Source organism: Thermobia domestica, chromosome 6 (assembly GCF_964235325.1).
Source record: "Thermobia domestica chromosome 6, izTheDome1.hap1.1, whole genome shotgun sequence".
Classification (NCBI taxonomy): domain Eukaryota; kingdom Metazoa; phylum Arthropoda; class Insecta; order Zygentoma; family Lepismatidae; genus Thermobia; species Thermobia domestica.
This window is the reverse complement of record NC_137459.1, coordinates 1,044,145-1,064,464: the sequence shown is the minus strand read 5'-3', so window position 1 is coordinate 1,064,464 and position 20,320 is coordinate 1,044,145. Positions and strand designations below refer to the sequence as shown.

Sequence of the window (20,320 nt, the reverse complement as noted above, 5' to 3'; positions counted from 1 at the left end):
CGGGTAATTAGAACTAATGTTAACCGCCAACATTATAGCCAAAATACAATGAGATATTGTATCTTACGGTGGCAGTTGAAACTTTCTCTTTACAGTTCATGGTTTTACTGACAGAGGAATGTGAAACTCTTTTCATATTTTGTGCTAAGTTACCCCGTCTTACGGCACATCATAAAATATCTTCTTAATATATCCCTCTACTGGGTAATCACTCATATTTTTATTCGGGTGTAATACTGTTTATAATTTTATGTAACTATCAAAATAAAATTTGTGTTTTAGTAATCATTTGCAAGAAACGGGCTAGGAAATTCACCAAAGTAGTCCACACATGATCTTCTTAAGCTCTCGTGCATGCTCCATGTCACATGTTTGACAAACTACCTTAACCTGCAGGAAGAGTAGGACAATTGTTGTTAGTCTTTAGGTAAGATCATACAACAAAGGAAAAACTTGATTGAAACATAAGGGAAACAGAGTGGTTCATTGTAGAAAGCCCACCTCTACTCTGAGTGGTTTTTGGTTAAGTCTCAGACCATGTAAGTTTGTGGTGGACAATCTTTTGTCTGAGTTTACTCGATATTTCCTTTTTCCCCATATTTTATCCCATCAATAGGGTACGAAATCCTCGTAGTGGGAACTAAACCTGCACGTAATATTTTTGGAAGAAAATTCCCCCCACTAACAATTTACTGGGAGGTGAATATAGTGACATTATTATCAGAAGTTTCAAAATTAATTACATTTATTCATATGTGATAAATGGGTGAATTACTGGTTACATAGTAAGTGCAACAGTAAGTTGTTAACATGTTCAAATATGTAAAACTGTCTATGTTGAAACATTCCAGTGCGAAATTTTTACTCCTTCCCCGACACCACTTCGACTTTTACGATTTCCCATTCTGTCCATCAATTCTTCCATACGCATTAACTTTCGTTTATGGCCAGCCTCATTTAACTAACAAGGAATAAGCGTGGGATGTGGAACTAAAGATTTTACTTAATTTCATTGATTGAAAAATAAGATGAGATAAAAGTAGTGGAACTGTTGGAAGATAATTACGTGTTAGTGCTGGAAGAATAATTTCTAACTGTAGTTTCCGTTTGACATAGGAATTGAGAATCGTTCCACTTCCTTCCACTACAGCATGCATCTGGTTAGATGTTTCCTGTCTCATTTATCGTTGTGACAAATATAATACTCTCATAGGTTTCCCAACCCAATACCCCCTGGACTTTTTGGTATGGTTTTCCAGAAGGAACTCAGTTTACAAACCTCCACATTTTTTTTAATTTGATCTGGCTAAAATTGATGTGAGAATCTAAATAATTGTTAAAATATTATAACATTTGGAGAAACTAACCTTGATCAGAATATGCTCAAACTTAAGTTAATGTTGAGTTTAACGTCCCGTTCAGCAGCGAGGCTATATGAGACGTGGACCTATTGATTAACGTGGAATCCGAACCACATGAGCTCCCGCCGGGAATCGAACTCGGGTCTCCCACGCCAAAAGCGCGTACGCTCTGAATATGCTCAAAGATCATGGGCATATGACTCGGGGCTTTTTGATGGGCATTCTATTATTACTTCATAATTGTTTCAGAGTTCCAGCGTCTTACACAGATCTAATGATTTATTGGTACTTCCACACTAATGTTTACAATTTCCAGAAATTTTGAGGCTGTTGGTAAGAAACAGTTTTTTTTTTTTTTTCCCTGAAAAATGGATATTTCCTTTTTGATCAAAGGTGGTAATTTAACCTCCTTAGTCCCGAGCTAATGTTTGATAAACTAAACTAGAATGGTTGTGCTGAGAAAATCATTTATAGTCTTTTTAACAAAAAAAAAAAAAAAAATGCTTTAGGTTTCACACCTCGTGGCCCTGAGGACCTGTGACATCATGTTCAGTCTGCTGAGCATTTGAACATAGTATACACACGTATGTCATAAGGGAATGGGGTATTGTGTTGAGAAATATACTTTTCTTTCCACTAAGCACTTTTATTTGAGTAGTATTCTATGAATGTACATTTTACCCAAATATTGTGATTAGCATAAAGGTTTTTCATATATAAATCACAATGTATATACATGTTCACATTAAAATTTATTTTCTAGTACGTACAGTTACAAAAATATTTATTTTGTTACTTGACAGATTTTTGTTCTTTGAGTAAAATTCTGGAAGTGTATATTTTCTTGTAAATATAGTGAGTAGTATAATGCGTTCCTCATGTAAGATTTACATTACTTCTGTATTTTCGTATATAATTTTCTTTTATCTATTACATACTGTATATTAACCAATAACAAGGTAACACTTTACACATTTATTTTTCGTGAAATTTAAAAAAAAAAAAATGTTCTTGCACACAGAGGAATACATCACATTTTCTGCACTTAACTCAGCTTAATTTGGAACACCCTGGTTTCCTGCAACGTTGAAAGGTTTTTCGTCCTGCAGCAACAACAGGAAGATGTTCTGCACCAATAATACTAACATCAAGGGCAGGTAATGAAGTTGAGTGTTGTCTCTTTTGTTCTGGTTGTTCTAGTTGTGCTGTGTTATCAGGTCCAATTTCGTTACGATTTTTCCTTTGCTAAACACAGAGCAAATACTCCGCCACATAAAACCCGAATTCCAAAAAGTCGACGATTGCTTTCTTCGAAACCCCAAAATGCCTTTTCTCTTCCACGTATGACAGCCAAGCGTTTGCTAATGCTAAATCTATGAAGGGAAAGAAAACTCTACTGGCCATTTCTTGTTCTGGTATTTATTCTATACAAAGCAACAAGCCAGTTATTTAGGTCCACTCCAATCATATTGATATTGTATTTAATCACAGCATATGGGCGATGTACTTGAATGTACTCCTTGTGTTTTCTTACAATAGGGTATACGCAAGTGGTTCAGACCCATGGCATGTTGAAGCCAGAATAACGGGTCGGTTATCCATCCATTTAGTAACTGCAATAACTTCATCTTCTCTCACAAGTTCATCGAAGGAACCTCGCCCTGTTTTATTCAAACTTGCCTCAGTTTGCAGTTAGGAACGAATAGACAGATTCGCACTTATACATGTTCCAGTACCTAATATACCGTTGTCACGAAAGTAATCAAGAAGATTAATACTCGGGAAATATCTATCAAAATATATCTTAGTACCTTTGCTAAGCGATTTAGCAAATTCTTTTACAGCCATTCCTTCTATACCCAAACTTTTTTCGAGTTTGATTTGGCCATGTAGTTGCTCCTTGGTATGTCAGAACTCTGATCAATCGAGATATGATCTTCATCGCTGTTTCCACCTTCAATATCGCTCTAATCAAGAAACTGGGGTATCTGCTGAGGATCTCGCACCATATCTAGAAAAAAAATATATTGAAAATAAATTTAGTATTCTACTCTGACTGAGACTTAAAACGGCATTACAATTAGTATCCAGAAATTTTTAATCGGGGGCTGAAATTTTTGGGGCAAAACTGAATACAACATAGGCCTATTTTGTGTTAACGGAGTGGGGTTTTAAAGCGTTCTGTCCAATAACATATTTGCTTGTTAAAAGTGTTTGTTGGTGTGTGTGGTGGTGGGAGATGGAGCTGAAGAGGGATGGGTCATTCTGTTGGAGATATGCTGCCTTTTGTTCTACATTTCGACAAGAGACGTTAGGTGACAATTTCATGAGTTTTTCTCTTATCGATGCAAGTACATTAAAGAAACCTTTGCACTCAATGAAGGGGGAGCCCAAGCCGGGTGAGCCCCCCATAAATACGCCACTGTTTCCCTGTACTTAGGGTTGCCAGATTTTGTAAACAAAAAGCCGAGTCACCAATCTCTGACTATATATAAGGTCAGGGTTCCTTTTTATTTGGTCAGAATCAATTAATTGTCCGTCTTTTCCCGGTTATTACTCAGAATTTTCCAGTTCATTCTATACACAGTTAACACAAATGAAGCCACAAAGAATGTGAAAAAGTAATGTGAGAAGAGATAGCTGCTTGGCCTAGCCAATTTGTTGTGTTTAACAGGTTCTAAATATTGCACCAATTACGTCACACTCTGCTCCAATTTATGATTGAAGAAATACTTTCTCCTTAATTGCGTCATCACCTAGGTGAGAAACACTATACTGAAAGAAATACAAATTTAGCATTTAGCAAGAAAAAATACATTTACGCTAAATTCAGATCGAGAAACAAAAAGAAAATCTCTTTAAAGACTTACTTAGGCTCTCCAAAAGATTGGCAGAAAAAAAAAATCCAGTATCAAAATTAAACAAAACATACTTTTATGCGTTTAATATCTTGTGCTAAGTTGTTATGGAATATTAATCTGAAAATTACTGAAACTTTTATCAGATAAGGGAATGGACAACTCAGTTCTGTCGTCGTTAAAGTGGGCCGGATTTCAAATGGAACTTAAAAACCTTCCGTTTATACTCGTATGTTAGACATACTGTACTTGCGGGTTGAATTTTTTCAGTCTGGAAAACGGAAACCGGGCCAAACAGATGTCCTGAAAGCTTTTTTCGGGACATTTATTTCTTTCATTGAAAAGTGGAACGTCTGGCAATCCTACCTGTACTTCCTCCTCTAAATCTTGTAAGATTTGGTCCGTGTCCTTCCACTTGGTTTGCTACTCCTTCATAACTAATAACGTGACTCCTGAATGCTTCATAATATATCCAATTAAACTTTTTCTTGTTTTCGATATTTTTTTTTCAATATGATATTTTTTTCTCCTATCATTTCCAATACTCTTTCATTTGACACGTTATCCAGCAATCTAATTTTCATCATTCTTCTTTAGCACCACATTTCAGGGACTCCCATTCATCATTTTTCCTCTTCTAGAGTCCATGCCTCACATTCATACAACGTCACACTCCATACGTATGCTTTCATCATCATTTTCTTCAATTCTATATCGAATGTGGTCTCGAGTTCAATTCCCGGTGAGAGAATACAAAAAATTTAATTTCACAGTCATTCCTTTCCATTAACCCTTTCTAACTGTTCACCTATTTTTAGGTGATAGGGTAGAATATTCATTATTCGATTTAAAAAGTAATAATAAAGCTTTTTATTATGTTTTTTTCTGTTTTTCAAGCCTGGAGACGTACGACACGTTACGTAGGCTTCCACGCCTTTCTGCGTGATGACGTAATAACTTTTAAAAATAATTTGGTTATTATTATTATTATTATTATTATTATTATTATTATTATTATTATTATTATTATTATTATTATTATTATTTGGCAGGCTTACTTTTGCACCTAGAAGATTTAAATTTTGCGCATACATTCAATCTAGCCTTTAGTATTTTTTAATTTTTTTGAGATCTCTGTGTTAAAACAGGGAGCAGAGGGGCAAAAAGGTACAAAGAAGGGATATTTTTAAAACAAAAAATCCCTTTAACCGCGATTTTCCTGTCTCAGATACATGATGAAGACATCTGAATGGTACCGCTTGAAAACCTGTTCCATTCTGAAAAGAATGACGTACGAAAAATGATCAAAGAATACATGGAAATGTCTCAGGAATTTTTTACCTGAGATCCTGTTTTATACAGGAATCTGGGATATTGTAGGGATATTATTTTTGGCGGGCTTACTTTTGCACCTAGAAGATTGAAATGTACGTCTTAGTATTTTTCACATTTGTTTCAGATTTCTGCGCTAAAACAGGAGGTTTCAGAGGACAAAAAGATAAAAGATATTTTTAAGAAGAAATCTATTTTTTTTCGTAATTTTACCGCCTCAGATACGTGATGGAGATATGTGAATGATACTGTTTGAAACTATGTTTTATTCTAAAGAGAATTCTGTACAACCAATGATTCTAGGATAAACAGAAATGTCTCAGGAAATTTTAAAATTACATCGAGATCATCTGGGGCATGATGGGGATATTCTAAGCTCATTGGTAAATATTTTTCTCCCCCTTACTATTCAAGATAGAAGCTTGGAATTTTGCACACACATTTAGTGCTTCCCTTAGTATTTTTCAGTTGATGTTGAGATCTGTGCGTTAACGTAGAGAGAGGGATCCAGAGGGACTCAAAATTTTAAAAAATCCCTCAAACTTTCCCACCTCAGAGACATGAAAGGGAAATATAAATAGTACCTTTTGAAATGATGTTCTATTCTGAAGAGAATGAGGTACGAATCATGATTCTAGGATAAATAGGGATGATGCTGTAGCTGCTTGACTGAAAGTCTATAATTTTCCTTAAAAAAAAAAAAAAAGTCATAGCTTCAAAGCGGTAATAGCCGAAAGAGCATAATCATGGGATGTTAATGTTTAGAAAAAAATTATGTCGATGTTTCCGTTAGAAGTTTCTGCTTTTCTTCCATTTTTTTTTTTTCTGTTTTTTGCCTGAGCTATTCTGGAATTTATATTTTGTTTCCATATATTATTGCTTAGTAACAAAATGTGTAATCCTTGTTTTGGTGTTTGTAAATTAGAGTGTTTGTAATTTAATCATGTTGTCTACCACAAAACTGAAATTTATTGCAGCCAATATGCAGGCATCGTATTCCTCTGATTGTCAACGCTCTTGCGTTACAGATGTTGACATTTATAACACAATTTGGTACTGAAACCTTTGTTTTCTGATAATATCAATCCTGGGCAGTAATGGATATATTTTCTTAATATAATAAAATTAGATCACTTTTTTTGGTCTCTAATGCTATAGTAGCAAACATAATATTATAAATTTCCGTTTCTTGCCTGGTAACAGGCGGCATAATTCTGAAAAATGTTTGAAACCTACACCATATATTTGGTTTCTTTCTGACTCGATAAACTTGTTAGCAAGATATGAAACTGACTGGAATATCATAACACCTTAAAAGTTGCTCTTCAGAATCCAGTTCTTCGATATATTATACTTCCTCGTGTACTCGCCACATTGAATTTGTTGCAATTCTCGTATACCTTCGAGTGAAATAACTAAAATCGTAAAAGTGAAGAAAGTGTGTATTGTTTATTTTTCCATAGTATTTTGCTCAATGGGGATTAACCCTATTAAATTGTGGGGTGTGTGTGTTTCTTTAGGTAAATTATAGACTTTCAGTGAAGCAGCTGCAGCATCATCCACCCCTATTTATCCTAAGATCATGGTTTCTACCTCATTTTCTTTAAAATAGAACATCCTTCCAAACGGTACCATTTACATTTCCCTATCATGTCCCTGAGGCAGGAAATTTTGAGAGAAATCTTCACTTTTCTGAAAGAAAAAAACAATGAGCCCCTCTTGACGTCCTGTGTTAACGCACATATTTCAAAATCAACTGAAAAATTCTAAGTGGTGTACTAAATGTGTGTACAAAATTGCAAACTCCTGTCTTGAATAGTAAGAGCGGGGTAAAAATTACCAACGAATCCTACAATGCCCCATATTACTCCAAAAGACCATGATGTAATATAAAAATTTCCTGAGACATCCCTATTTATCCTGGGGTCATGGTTTGTACCGTATTTTCTTCAAAATAGAACACTCTTTCAAACGGTACCATACACATGTCTCAATCATGTATCTAAGGCGGGAAAATTGCGAAAGAAAGGGTTTTTAGGTAAAAAGAAATATATTCCTCTCTTTTGCTTTTTGCCCCTCTGGACCCCCTGTTTTAACGCAGAGATCTGAAATAAGTCTGAAAAGTACTAAGAAGTAAACTGAATGCGTGTGCAAAATTTCAATCTTCTAGGTGCAAAAGTAAGCCCGCCAAAAATAATATTCCCACAATATCTCAGACTCCCGTATAAAACAGGATCTCAGGTAATTTTTCCCTGAGACATTATTATTTATTCTAAGATCAAGATCCGTACATCATTCCCTTCAGAATAGAACACACTTTCAAACGGTAGCATTGAGTTGTCTGTATCATGTATTTTAGGCGGGAAAATCGCGAAAAAAATATTTTGTTAAAAATTTCCCTCTTTTCCTTTTTCGTCCCTCTGGATCCCCTTGTTTTAACGTAGAGATGTGAAAAAATCCGAAAAATACTAAGGGGTAGACTGAATGTGTATGCAAAATTTCAGTCTTCTAGGTGCAAAAGTAAGCCCGCTAAAAATAATAAAAGTGGGCATAACAAATAATTTAAAGTTATGACGTCATCACATCCTATGTCTCGAGGTAGGAAGGCGTGAATCCATACATAACTTGTTCTACAATGCCTCCAAAGTTAAAAAAAAAAAAAAAAAAAAAAAAAAAACAGCGAAGTAAAAAAAAACTTTATTGGTACTCTTTTAAATCGAATAATGAAGTTACTACTCTATCGTATAAAAATATACAATAAAATTTAAAAGGGTTAAACTCCGAAGTCCACCCTTGCCTACTCCACTTGTTAAGTGCAAATCGACTTATGACCAAATACTGACTAAACATGCATATAAATATATATATATATATATATATATCATTATTATTATTATAATAGTATTTAACAAAATTACTTGTGTCGTCCTGACACAGTATTTAAGAACGGCCAACAAAAAAAAAAAAAAAAATAAAATAAATAAATAAAACAAGACTTGGGATGGGTTCGAACCGATGACAGACACATGTGACGCTTCAGAACGAGTGTGCATTTTAACTGGCTGTAAAAAATAAATTTGGTGGTGGTTTTTGCGGGAATAAGTTTAAAATGAAAGAAAAACATTTAGCGGATGTAACAGCAAAAAGGTGAGCGACTTTTGAATCCATTAATGCCCCCTTTTTGTCCAAACAATGCTCCCGACAGGGGCGAGCGAATTCATTCACCTGGGGCTCACCGCGACAAAGTACTCATTTTGTCTGATATATCTACGAACTAACTTGTCGTAAATACATACGCCTATGGTTTTCTAATTTGTAATTTTGTGGAAATATTATTGGTTGTAAAATGTATTGAGAAGAGGAAAATATAAAATTTAAAACTTAATATTATCTTATAAATACAGAAGACTTCCATAATAATGTCTTATAGAAAGATCAGAATAAAGGGTGAAGCGTTACTGTTGTATGGATTTAGTGTTTGAAAATGGCGTGAAAGCAATACATTTCAAGCTGATTTAGTAAAGGACTATGCGAAAAGTACAGTATACTTCTGCTATCATTTTTTAAAAGTTATTAGGTGATTGGGTCCTAAATTACGAATTAAACTATATAATTATCTAAGCCTGTAGTATGTAATGGTAGGACATCTAGTGCCTATTCGAAAAATTAACCTAATTATCCATACTGTTGCAGCGCCACAACGTGACGGAACATGAAACAATAACACAAAAGAAAGGAGAATCGCGTGTCCTGCTCGAAACAAGAAAAACAAATGCAAAAATATTTACTAGGTGTAAAAAAATAAATGAGCACAATTACAAAGTATAGAAATATGACGCATTTAGAATGTGGTGGCAGCCACATGTTGACTAAGAATATATTTTTTTCTCCACTAACGGCTTCAGAGCATGTATGCTATCAGCGTATCCAAAATCGTGTCATTTCGCGTGCCCTACGTGCAGATTAAGAAGGGCAGGACATACAGGTAATAATTCCTGTACGTATCGTGTTATCCGCAAATTCAGCAACTAATAACTTCAAAGGTAACAGTTGATTAGCGACTTCCCACTTTTTCTTAGGTATGCTCACACAATGTTATGTTTCATGATACAACTGGAGGCGAGTAGCCTTGAGGGTTAGGGCGCCGAGGGAACTGCTGCGGACGCTATTAACGACCAATGCAAGTTTAAAATAGGAATTTCATAGCAAATTAAATTGAAGTCAGACATATAACAAGAAGCTTATGGTATCGAAAAGAGCATTATTTAGAGTGAACATATTTTAAAACACTTTGAGAAGCGCATAATGTATAAGGTGTAAAGAGATTATTGACTCCCCCCGTAAAATTTCAAAAAAGCGTGCCCATATCTGTACCAAAAATATATATTAAAGTATAAATATTACAGGAAAAAGAATTAGTGCAGCTGAACAATATGGGAACCAAAGTTTTAAATTTTAAGAGTTCCATCTATTATCACTGTAAAAGATCAATTCGCTTCTGTTTAGCAGAAGGAGTCCAGCAGTTATTTCTAAAAAATGATACAATTTAGGTAATTTCTGTTCACATTATGTTAGTTTAAGTTTGGATAGTTTATGTCACATTATGTTCGTGTAGGGGTCCAGCATAATTTTTCAAAAATGTAGAATTTCGCTTATTTCTACTAATATTAGGTTAGTTTTGGACACTTCACGTTAGTTTAGGTTAAGTTACGTTAGATTTGGTTACGTTATGCTAGGTCTAAGTACTTGCATAATTCATTTCTGCAAATTTGGTGTTTTTTACGTGCTTTTAACCCCTTCTGCTAAGCATAACCCATCAATTCACATTGATCATATATATGCTGGCCAGGTACCTCTAATTAAAGCAATAAGGTTGAAAAACAAAGATATAAAGATTACTGCTTTACGATTCTTGCTAAAAGAAGCCCTGGATCATGTATACCGACTTCAATATCGTACATACACTTCACATTGATATCCTAAGCCACAAGTGAAATTCACGACTCTGCTTCTGGCGCCCTAACTGTTGGTACTCTCCTGACCCCCACACCTTCGGACTCCCACTATTGTCACTGATGTATGAAAGAAATCGCCTAACATAAATGAAAAATCTATGTATACCTAATATAAGCGAAAAATCACCAATAGAATTTTATAGCATTAGAAGACGATTTTACCGAAAACATTGTATATGTTAGCTCGTTCTTACACTCGCTCTGGCACCCGTTCTTCTCACGAGCTCCTTCGTGGCTAAGCGGTTAGCGTACGCGCCTTTGGCGTGGGAGACCCGGGTTCGATTCCCGGCGGGAGCTCATGTGGTTCGGATTCCACGTTAATCAGTAGGTCCACGTCTCATATAGCCTCGCTGCTGAAAGGGACGCTAAACTAAAATCAACTCAACCCGTTCTTCTCACATGGAAAATAGATCTATGGAAAGTATTTGAATTCCCTTGTCGCTTAGGATATGCATTTCAATGTACGTGTTAAAAAAAAAAAAAGTTTAGAGTTGCCCCTCCAGTTTCCAACCTACAAAAATGCAGTTAAAACATTAAAAATTGTTAGGTTAGGCTAGGTTAGTTTAAGTTAGATTTGGGTAGTTTAAGTTAGGTTTGGTTAGTTTAGGTTCGGTTAGGTTACCTGGTAAGTCTTTAGTTAGACTAGAACAGTGACTGGAACAGGTTCTCATATAAGCTTCAATTATCACTTAAATTCAATAATCCATAGTTCTCATAAAAAAAATAATAGATTTTCTTCATTATTCTTATATAATTCTGTAAAACTCAATGCGGAAATATCATATTCAACGCATTGATTCCCCATCATATACGACTACCATACTGTTCAGTCATCGAAACCTTCCACGTCTTGCAAATAGTACCCACTTCTACATATCTTTTCTCGTATTAAACATAACTTTACTGCCAAACTTTCACACCTAAACATCACATGAGAACTCCAAATCATCATTTCCTACCCCATTTCTTGTGTAAATTTCCCTAATTTTTATAAAAAACGCAGGGGAAACTCTAAAGTTAACCCAAAAAATGAAATGAAATATTTCTTTTAGCGTCCAATGATTTTACCCTTTAAGATAAGGGAGACGATGATTAAGATAAGTGAATGATGATGGAAGAATTGGTGGAATGAGAATGTGGGAGTACCCCGAGAATATCCACGAGCACGATATTGTCCACCATAAAGTTACTTGGCCGGGGATCGAATCATGGACGCTACGCACCAAAAGTATGATCTCTGCCACAACCGCTGTGCCCCCAGTGAACATGTAATGATAAAAATCCTCAAATCCTACCTCTTTAGAATATCACTTTGGCATAAATTTTGAAACATTCTACTCCCTAAGAAATAATTTCTTTAATCTAAGTGATAAAAAAAAGGCTGAAGTAGGTAGTAACCAACTTCCAAAGTATTTTCGAAAGGGTCAACCATTTTTCCGACCCCAAAAACTATGGATTAGACACTAATCTCGGTCATTTTTAAACATTTTCCGCCTTATGCAGAGTCGTTTTGACATATGATTAGTGTCATACTAAAAGCCTGACTACTGCAGGAAACATATGTTAGTCGAACTCTTTAGCATGTCACTAATCACACTTCAAAACGACTCTGCATAAGGCCCTTTATGTTTACCTCTTTCCAGCTCCATGTTGCTTGGGGATGTACTTAGATTGAAATAATATCGAGTGTGTCACTGCTCACCTCTGCAACCTAATAAAAGAAACAAAACTATGAATCCGACACTAAAATTGGCTTTTCTCGACTATTTTTACATGTCACCCCTTTTCCCATCTTCCGCTCTTTGGAGTGTCTTATTCCCATTTTTTATATTTTATTTTTTAAGGCTGTAAGTTATACGATCGTATCTGCACAACTCGTATATGTGCTCGTATATGTTGATCCAGGTATTCCAGTTATGCTGCGACATGCAAACACACACGTATCCATTTATCAGATTGTCTAATAGTATTGAGCCTTTGCAAATCAGTGTTGAAAAATCTTCATTGCTCCATTTTGTTCGTTGACCTTCCATTTGGTAGGCAACCCCATAACCCGGTCGCTATAGAACTTGTACGTTTTCTGATCAAAAATTGTTTACACGTGGTTTCCATAGGCCTATTTTGAAACTAACTTAACACCATTCAAAACTTCTGAAGAAACCGAAACAAATAATAGTCTGCTGGTACTATGTTCATGCTATACGGTGGATGTATAAAAATATCTCAGCCAAGTTCACAAAATTTTTAACAGATCATTAAATATGTGTGCGGTCTGCCGTTGTCAGCGTGGTATACAACACCGTTTCTGTTGACTAGTTTCGGCCGTTTCTTTTGAATTGTTGGATGCACTTGCACTAATCGTCGACAGTACTGGTCCGAGTCTATTGTTCTCTCAAACGGCAGAAGCTCATGATGCACGATACTCTTCCAATCTCAACAAAGACAGCGAAACATCTCAGGATTTTAATGTTGGCTTTGCCACAGACTGTAGAGCTCAGTTGACCACGACTCCTTTTACAGATTGTTGTAGTAGGTTAACCATTTCTCAGCACTGGTGATCACTGCTTTAGAAATGGCTCGAGTTCGTTACGTTTCAGTAGAGATTTGCAGGTAGAAATTGATCGAGTAAATATTTTTGAGTCAAATATGTGGCACCCAAATGTCGAGCTTCTTTTATAGCCAGGTTTTCCTAAATGTTTTAACACTGTTCAGTGATGTATGTTTAGGTCGTTGGCGATTCTTGACTGGCTACATGCTTACATCAAAACAATGCCCCTACCAACAAGTCAGTCTTCCCAATGGCATTGGTTCCCCACCCACCTTATTCACCTAATTTGGCACCTTCTGACTTTCATCTCTTTCCAAAGCTCAAAAACAAGTTGGAAAGTATTCATTTTGACACTGATGATAACGTCATGCATGCCGTAAATGAAATTTTACACGCCTTCGACAAATCATTTTTCACCAGCAGCATTAACGTACTTAAACATCGATGGGCAAACTGTATTGATTGGTCAGGAGACTATGTTGAAAAGCAATATAATTCATAAACTTTCTGCAGCTCCGTTCATAGGTAGGGTTAGAACGTTTGTAACACCCCTCGTATTAGTATTATGAGTGTGATTCTTTCGTACATATTTTGTGCAGATAGCTTAGGGTATGGAAGTTTTACAGACTGAGAATGTGTGTATGAATGCACGAAAACAAAGTTGTTTATTGCTGCCATGTCGGGATCGTAATACGGCAAATTATGGATACGTTAAAATATCAAGTAATACTTTTGATAAAGTGGATACTATCAAATGTATAGGACCAATATTAACGGACGAAAACCATATTCTCGAAGAAATGAAGTGTCGACTAAAAGCAGGGAATTCGTGTTATTATTCAGTTCAAAATCTCTTCTCGTTACGAATTCTGTCAAGGAATTTGAAGCTTAAAATATATAAAACGATAATCATGGCTGTTGTTCTGTATGGTTTCGAAACATGGTCACGTACTCTGAGGAAAGAACGCAGACTGAAAGTATTTGAGAATAAGATCTTGAGACGAATATTCGGACGCAAGAGGAACGGGAATGGGGAACGGCGGAAACTTCATAACGAGGAACTACATATTTTATACGGCTTACCAAACATTGTTAAGGTCATCAAATCTAGAAGACTCAGGTAGGCAGGTCATGTAACCAGGATGGAAGAAAGTAGGAACGCTTTCAAAGTTTTAACTGGAAGTGTAATGGGAAAATATCCATTAGGAAGACCTAGGTGTAAATAGCAGGACAATATTAAGATGAATCTCACAGAAATAGGAATACAAAGTAGAAACTAGATCCAGTTAGCTTAGGACAGAAGTCAGTGGGAAGCTTTAGGTAACACAACATTGAACCTCCCGTTTCCATAGGCCATGTAGTTAGTTAATTAAAGTATCTAAGTTGCAATCCGAGGAAAAAATTTTCTGTTCGGCATGTAACCTAAAATTCGAAGAACATCAAAAAATGATAGTTTAAAGGAAGGAAAGAAGTGTATTAAATATTACTTTTAATTAGCATACCAATTAGCTACGTAAGTTATTAGTTTGTACTTTATAAATAACTTATAGTTAAAATATTTTTGCAGTGTAAGAACATCTCATGTAGTGAATGTTCATCTTAGTTTGCCATAGGCGTAATATGATGGAATTGTTGTAATTTTAACATTTTAGTTAGCTTCGAATTGCAACGACATAATTCTTTTCTTTGTTCCACCTATGGCTACAGATGCCGAAGACTATCAATTCAAGTAAATAATCGAAACTATCAACTATTCAAGAGCTATCTCATCTATCTATGTAGCAAAGCACTAAAAGCCTCCCTTACTTGTAGATTTACAAAGTTACATTCACCTTCCTCATGAGTTTTGAACATCTAGGAGCGTAATGAAATAAGTTCTTATGCTGTTATGTTACTTTTATGGGGGTTGTTACATAAATTCTAAGCACAACCAAGAAACAATCAAACTAGATATTTGATACTTTTAGGTGTATTTACTGAACCTTCCTATGATGTCATTTCAAATTTGGTATAATTGTTGACTTTGATTTAGTTGTTACAGGTCCAGAGACAGAAGAGTGAGCAAATGGAGAAATTGAAGGCGATAGCTGTTATTGAATATCTTCATAGAAAGGTTTAAAGCCGCAACAGATCCACGCCGACATGGTTGCTACTTTAGAATATAGTGCCCCTTCATACACCACATTGAAGAAATGGGCAGCCGAATTTAAGAGGAGGATAACCTCCATTGAAATGATACTCGATGAGGGAGGCCCGTGAAAGTAGTAACACAGGAGAATATGCATTAAAAGCCTCCCTTACTTGTAGATTTACAAAGTTACATTCACCTTCCTAATGGCTTTAGAACATCCAGGAGTGTAAAAAAATAAATTCTTATGCTGTTATGTTATTGTTATTTTTATTTATTTGTTAGTTTGTTGTCTGTTTATTTATTTATTGTATTTTGCAACATGATTGTGATTCTTGCTTTCTACTCGTCACCGTCTGAATAAGTTCATGTAGGTTGGACTACCAAGTACCTTGTAATGTGGGTATGAATGGGAATGATTAATGTCGTCTATCTATTCATACACTCGCCAACAATAGACAAAAACAGAACGTTGCCCCCCTCCTGTACTTTTGAAGATGAAAATGAAATATTTTGGTTTAACGTCCCACGATTATATCCTTTAGGCTAAGGAAGATGGATGATTAAGGCAAGTAAATGATGATGGAAGAGGGAATTACTGGAATGAGAGTGTGGGAGGAAACAAGAATACCCGAATAAACCCTCAGACACAATGTTGTCCACCACAAACATACTTGACCAGGGATTGAACCAGGGACCCGATGCACCAAAGGAGAGCATTGTACTACTGAGTCACTGTCTTCCCCCTGTATTTTTGAATAAGTGTCTTTCAATGGACAACTTTCTCCCTTAACCTGTTTTAAGGTTTATAGATCTTCCGAAACAAAATAATAGTAAAAAAAAAAAATCTAAGTCGGTTTCTATGATATGAAGATCATGTATTCTGTCGAATATTTAATTAATTCTAAAACATGCTGTAATCAGTGGAGAATTAACATCATAAGAATAGCGTTGCTTCAATGTTGCCAAGTGAAGAGGTTTATAAGTATTGGTTGAAACAATGGAATCCGGGAATTGTAATGAAACAAAAGTGAATTTCTCACCAGAAAATAATAAAAATATAGCTACATAGTAAAAAAAAAAAAAAAAAAATGCACTGTAAGTCTTTCTTTAAATATTTCGTCAAATGGGCGGAAGTAAAAATCAGAGAGAACAGTCTTGGCTTAGGATTTAGAATTTAGATTTATGGGCTGTCTTCATATGTGGCCATTTTAGACCATCACGTTTAAGGGATGACGTCCCACGGCGGGAACACTATCCGGGGAAACGGAAGAAAGAAAGGATTGGGGAAGGAAGGAAGCGGCCTGGGACCTACATATTAGGTACCACATAGGCATTTGGCTGGTGTGAATGAGGAAAAGCCTCACTCAAAATGGCTGACCTGAAAAAGCGTTTTACACTTTTTTGACCGAGTGCTCCCACCAGGAATCGAACCCGAGACAGCTCACACCAAAGGCGAGAGCGTTAGCGACTAAAGAATAGTCTTGGAGCGTCCAGATGGATACTATGTTGGAATGAAGGGTGGGTTAATTTTTTTTGTTTTCTTTAGGGGCGCAAACTTTAGTTCACCTTACATTCATAGTTTTTAGTACATAATGTTATTATTATGAAGGCTATGCTATTTTCCTTACGGAACTATCTGGAAACAAAACTATTTGAAATACATTGAACAAATGGCAGATTAATGTGCTTTTCATAGCTTCTGAAATTTTAAGAGCAATTACAGAATGAACAAGTAATACAATGAAGTGAATATAAGGTATGCCTCGGGTGGAGCATTCGGGTGAGGTGGAGTATACCGGAGCAGCCAGATAAGTACAACGAATGAAAACTTATTTCCATCGGAACTCTTCAGAGATGACTAAATCCATTCCTCTTTCAGCAAAGCAAGAGCTCGTTGTCATGTACATAATAAATAAACCTTCACGATAACAGTGGAGATGAACGAAAAAGAAATAGTATTCTCTCGAAGGAACACTACGCTGGGAATGTTAAAATTTTAAATTGGGTTCTCTATTCTTTCCTACAACTTTTTTCTTGCACCAATATAGACTGTAAGAATTTATTGATTACTTGCTTTTTAAACATACTTCTCTAAATAACCAACTGAAAGTTCCAGGGTAGCTGAAGATGTCGTAACAGGCTGGATGGAAGGCCCAGTGATAGTGTTACCGGTCCAAAAACCTGGTTTCTTCCAGGCTTACTTTCCATACTTACCAAGGAGTTGGCCAAGCGCCACCACCGACTTCAAACTAAGAGAAATTGCGATTTTACGTCACTCTTATATACAAACACATATCACACACCCGGTGGAAGACTGTTACAAATCAAAAATTCATATATGTGAGAACATGACTTAAAAATTTATTTCTCTATCAAAATTGCTCCCTGGAATACTGGTATTTCTGCCATCTAGGGGTTATTTTTTTTAGTTACGTTTCTGAGAAAATACCACAAGATAGAGTTCGCTTTTTTCCCTCTATTGTCTTTTGAGCGATGATAATTCAAAATTGCCATTTTTTGAGATTTAACACTCTTCCACCGCGTGTGAGATATATATAGTGTCTCAGTACTCCGCATTAAAATAGTGTCTGAGTACAGCCCTCTTATAATTTGTTTCTGCTCCTTCTGCCCCTCCCGAGAAAGATCTTGGGTGGAGACTGACTAAAAGTCAATAAATTTAGTGGAGAGAGACAAAACTAACTATCTTCCCCTATTAAACTTGATCGACTTTCAGCTTGGTAACACTATCACTTCACTCTGCATAAGAACATGGTACCGACCTGCACGCATGATAGCTATTTCTTTATTTTAATTTTTTCTTCCTACTTTTTCCTCTCATTATCTGATGATTTATTTAGCGAAAGTACTAATAGTGAACCCTTTTAGTACATTATAATGTTTTTACTATTTTGTGGCAAGTGCTTGATATATATATTGTATGTACAATAGACAAGAAAGTGCAGAAACTTTAATATATGGAGTGGAATTTAACTAATTCTTCCTTCACTCCTGTCTACAAGCATTTTGTAGATGAAATGAAATCTTTCAGGTTTACGTTCCATGGTTATGCCGGCTAGCCTAAGGAGACGGTGATGATGAAAAATGAATGAAATAGTGGAATGAAGAAAGTGGGAGGAAACGGGAGAAACCCGAGAAAACCCACGCACACGGTGTTTTTCCACCACAAAGTTCACTTGGCACGAGATGGGATCGAACCAGGGACCCCATGCACCAGAGGTGAACGCTCTACAACTGAGCCACCGCCGCCCCAAGTGTTTTGTGGAGAGAAAGAGAGAGAACTTAGATGTGGTCCAAGAATCAGTCCACATCGTATGGGTTATTTCTACCTTCTTGCTTAGTACTTGCCAAATTTTCTTTAATTACTTAACATAACATGGATTTGTTTATGTAACAGAAGCTAAAATTATTAAATCTTAATGTTCGGTAAAGAAGTAAGTTTGCAAAGATTCAGAACTGATATGAAACGTCGTATTAGTATAGAAATTGAGAATTAACAAAAACACCAAGTATCTTATAGCGGAATTCATGCACGTGTGGTACATGATATTTAAGCAGGCTGTAAAATGTAAATAACAACATTTATAGTAAGGTAAAGGTCACCCCCTCCCCTAGACATTCAGAAGAACAAGATAGTGGTAATAACGAAAGCAGCCGGTGGTATGAAATGCAAGAATCATAAGTTTGTTGCCGCATGATTTTTTTTAATCTAAGAAGACTGGATTCCAATATAGAAGTATATAGCAAAAAAAAAAAAAAAAAAACATTTGGTTTCAGAAAGAATGATTGAAAGCAGAAAGCAATACTTTCATTAAGAGGATGAATTGAAAAAAGAATTAGAGTTGGAAAAATAAATTGCGTAGGTATTGTGGACTTAGAGAAAGCATTTGGTAATGTGGATGTAGACAAAATAATAAAAATTCTCACGGCATCAGGAATAAAGTGTTACGAGCGAAGAATAATATATAACTTCCACAAAGAACAGAATGCAGCAATTTAAGTAGAAGGAGAGAAAAACATAGAACTGGAGTTGGAAGTGGAAAATGATGAGACATTAATGTTCTTAAACATGAAGATAAGAAAGAAGGAAGGAAAGATACACTAGAATGTTAGCAGAAATGTTGTGCGTCGAGAAACTAGTGCCATATTAGGAGTGATGTGGACCATTCGACGAAAATAAACTTCATTAGTAACTTGGAGAAAAGAATTAGGCAGGCGAACAGCGAGGGAAGAAAAGCAGAGGAGGGAATAGAGGCCTTCCAGGAACAATTAGAAAGAAATGGATACGATAAAAGGAAAGTGAGGCACAAAAGGAAAGTAGAAAGACAAGATAAAAGAGAAGGAAGAGTGGAAAGAGAAAAAAGGAGTAATATTTGGTGGTAGATAGAAAGTATAGGGGAAGAGACAGAAGAAGTCACCAAAAGAATGCTGAAGAAGTTTGAAGGTTTTTCTACGTAAATAAAAATAAGCAAGAAGTTACTGCAGGTAATAAAAGAGAAGCAAAGAAAGAGGGGGAAAGAAGAGGAGGAAAGAATGATGGAGAAAGGAGTAATACATATAGGATCCATGTGATATGCGCTATATTGAAGAAACTGGAATAAAAATAAAAGAGCGAAGAAAACAACATAAGGACAATATTAGATAGGAGATGGACAGAAATGCAGTCTATGAGCACGTAAGAGATACGTGACATTCAATTAAATGGAGTAAAATGAAATTCCTGGCAAAGAGGAGACAAAGTTATTCAGAAAATGGAAAGAAGCAAGATTTATTGAAATAGAAGCTATGAATAGAAGAAGTTATGAACTGAAATTCAGGACTTAAAATTGAACAACAATGGAATAAGTTATTACGGCATCTTAAAGATTAAATAAGTTAATTGTACGGGTTTATTTTTGAAAATTTAGTATTATTTATTTATTATTTATTCAGTATTCATATTTCAGTTACTCTTAACTAGCAGGCTCAATATTGGACTTAGGAAGAAGTTGGCCAAGTGCTATATCTGCAGCATTGGACTGTATGGTTCAGAGACTTGGACATTACGGAAGTTGGAG

At 35.7% G+C, this 20,320-nt stretch overlaps 2 long non-coding RNA genes across 7 annotated transcripts in view; one reads left to right on the top strand and one right to left on the bottom strand.

Moving 5' to 3' along the window:
* LOC145687811 (uncharacterized) overlaps positions 1-15,509 on the top strand; it is a 59,251-nt gene extending 43,742 nt beyond the window's left edge. For 2 of the 4 annotated variants that reach the window (XR_014131777.1, XR_014131779.1), the window contains exon 5: positions 15,147-15,507. This is a non-coding gene — a long non-coding RNA (uncharacterized LOC145687811). Of the gene's footprint in view, positions 1-2,382; positions 2,519-15,146 lie in introns of all 4 variants that reach the window. The other 2 variants (XR_014131778.1, XR_014131780.1) reach the window with 2 other exon arrangements.
* Positions 39-20,320, bottom strand: part of LOC145687810 (uncharacterized) — a 40,798-nt gene continuing 20,516 nt past the window's right edge. For 2 of the 3 annotated variants that reach the window (XR_014131774.1, XR_014131776.1), the window contains exon 3: positions 2,012-3,372. This is a non-coding gene — a long non-coding RNA (uncharacterized LOC145687810). Of the gene's footprint in view, positions 391-2,011; positions 3,373-20,320 lie in introns of those variants that run through there. The other variant, XR_014131775.1, reaches the window with a different exon arrangement.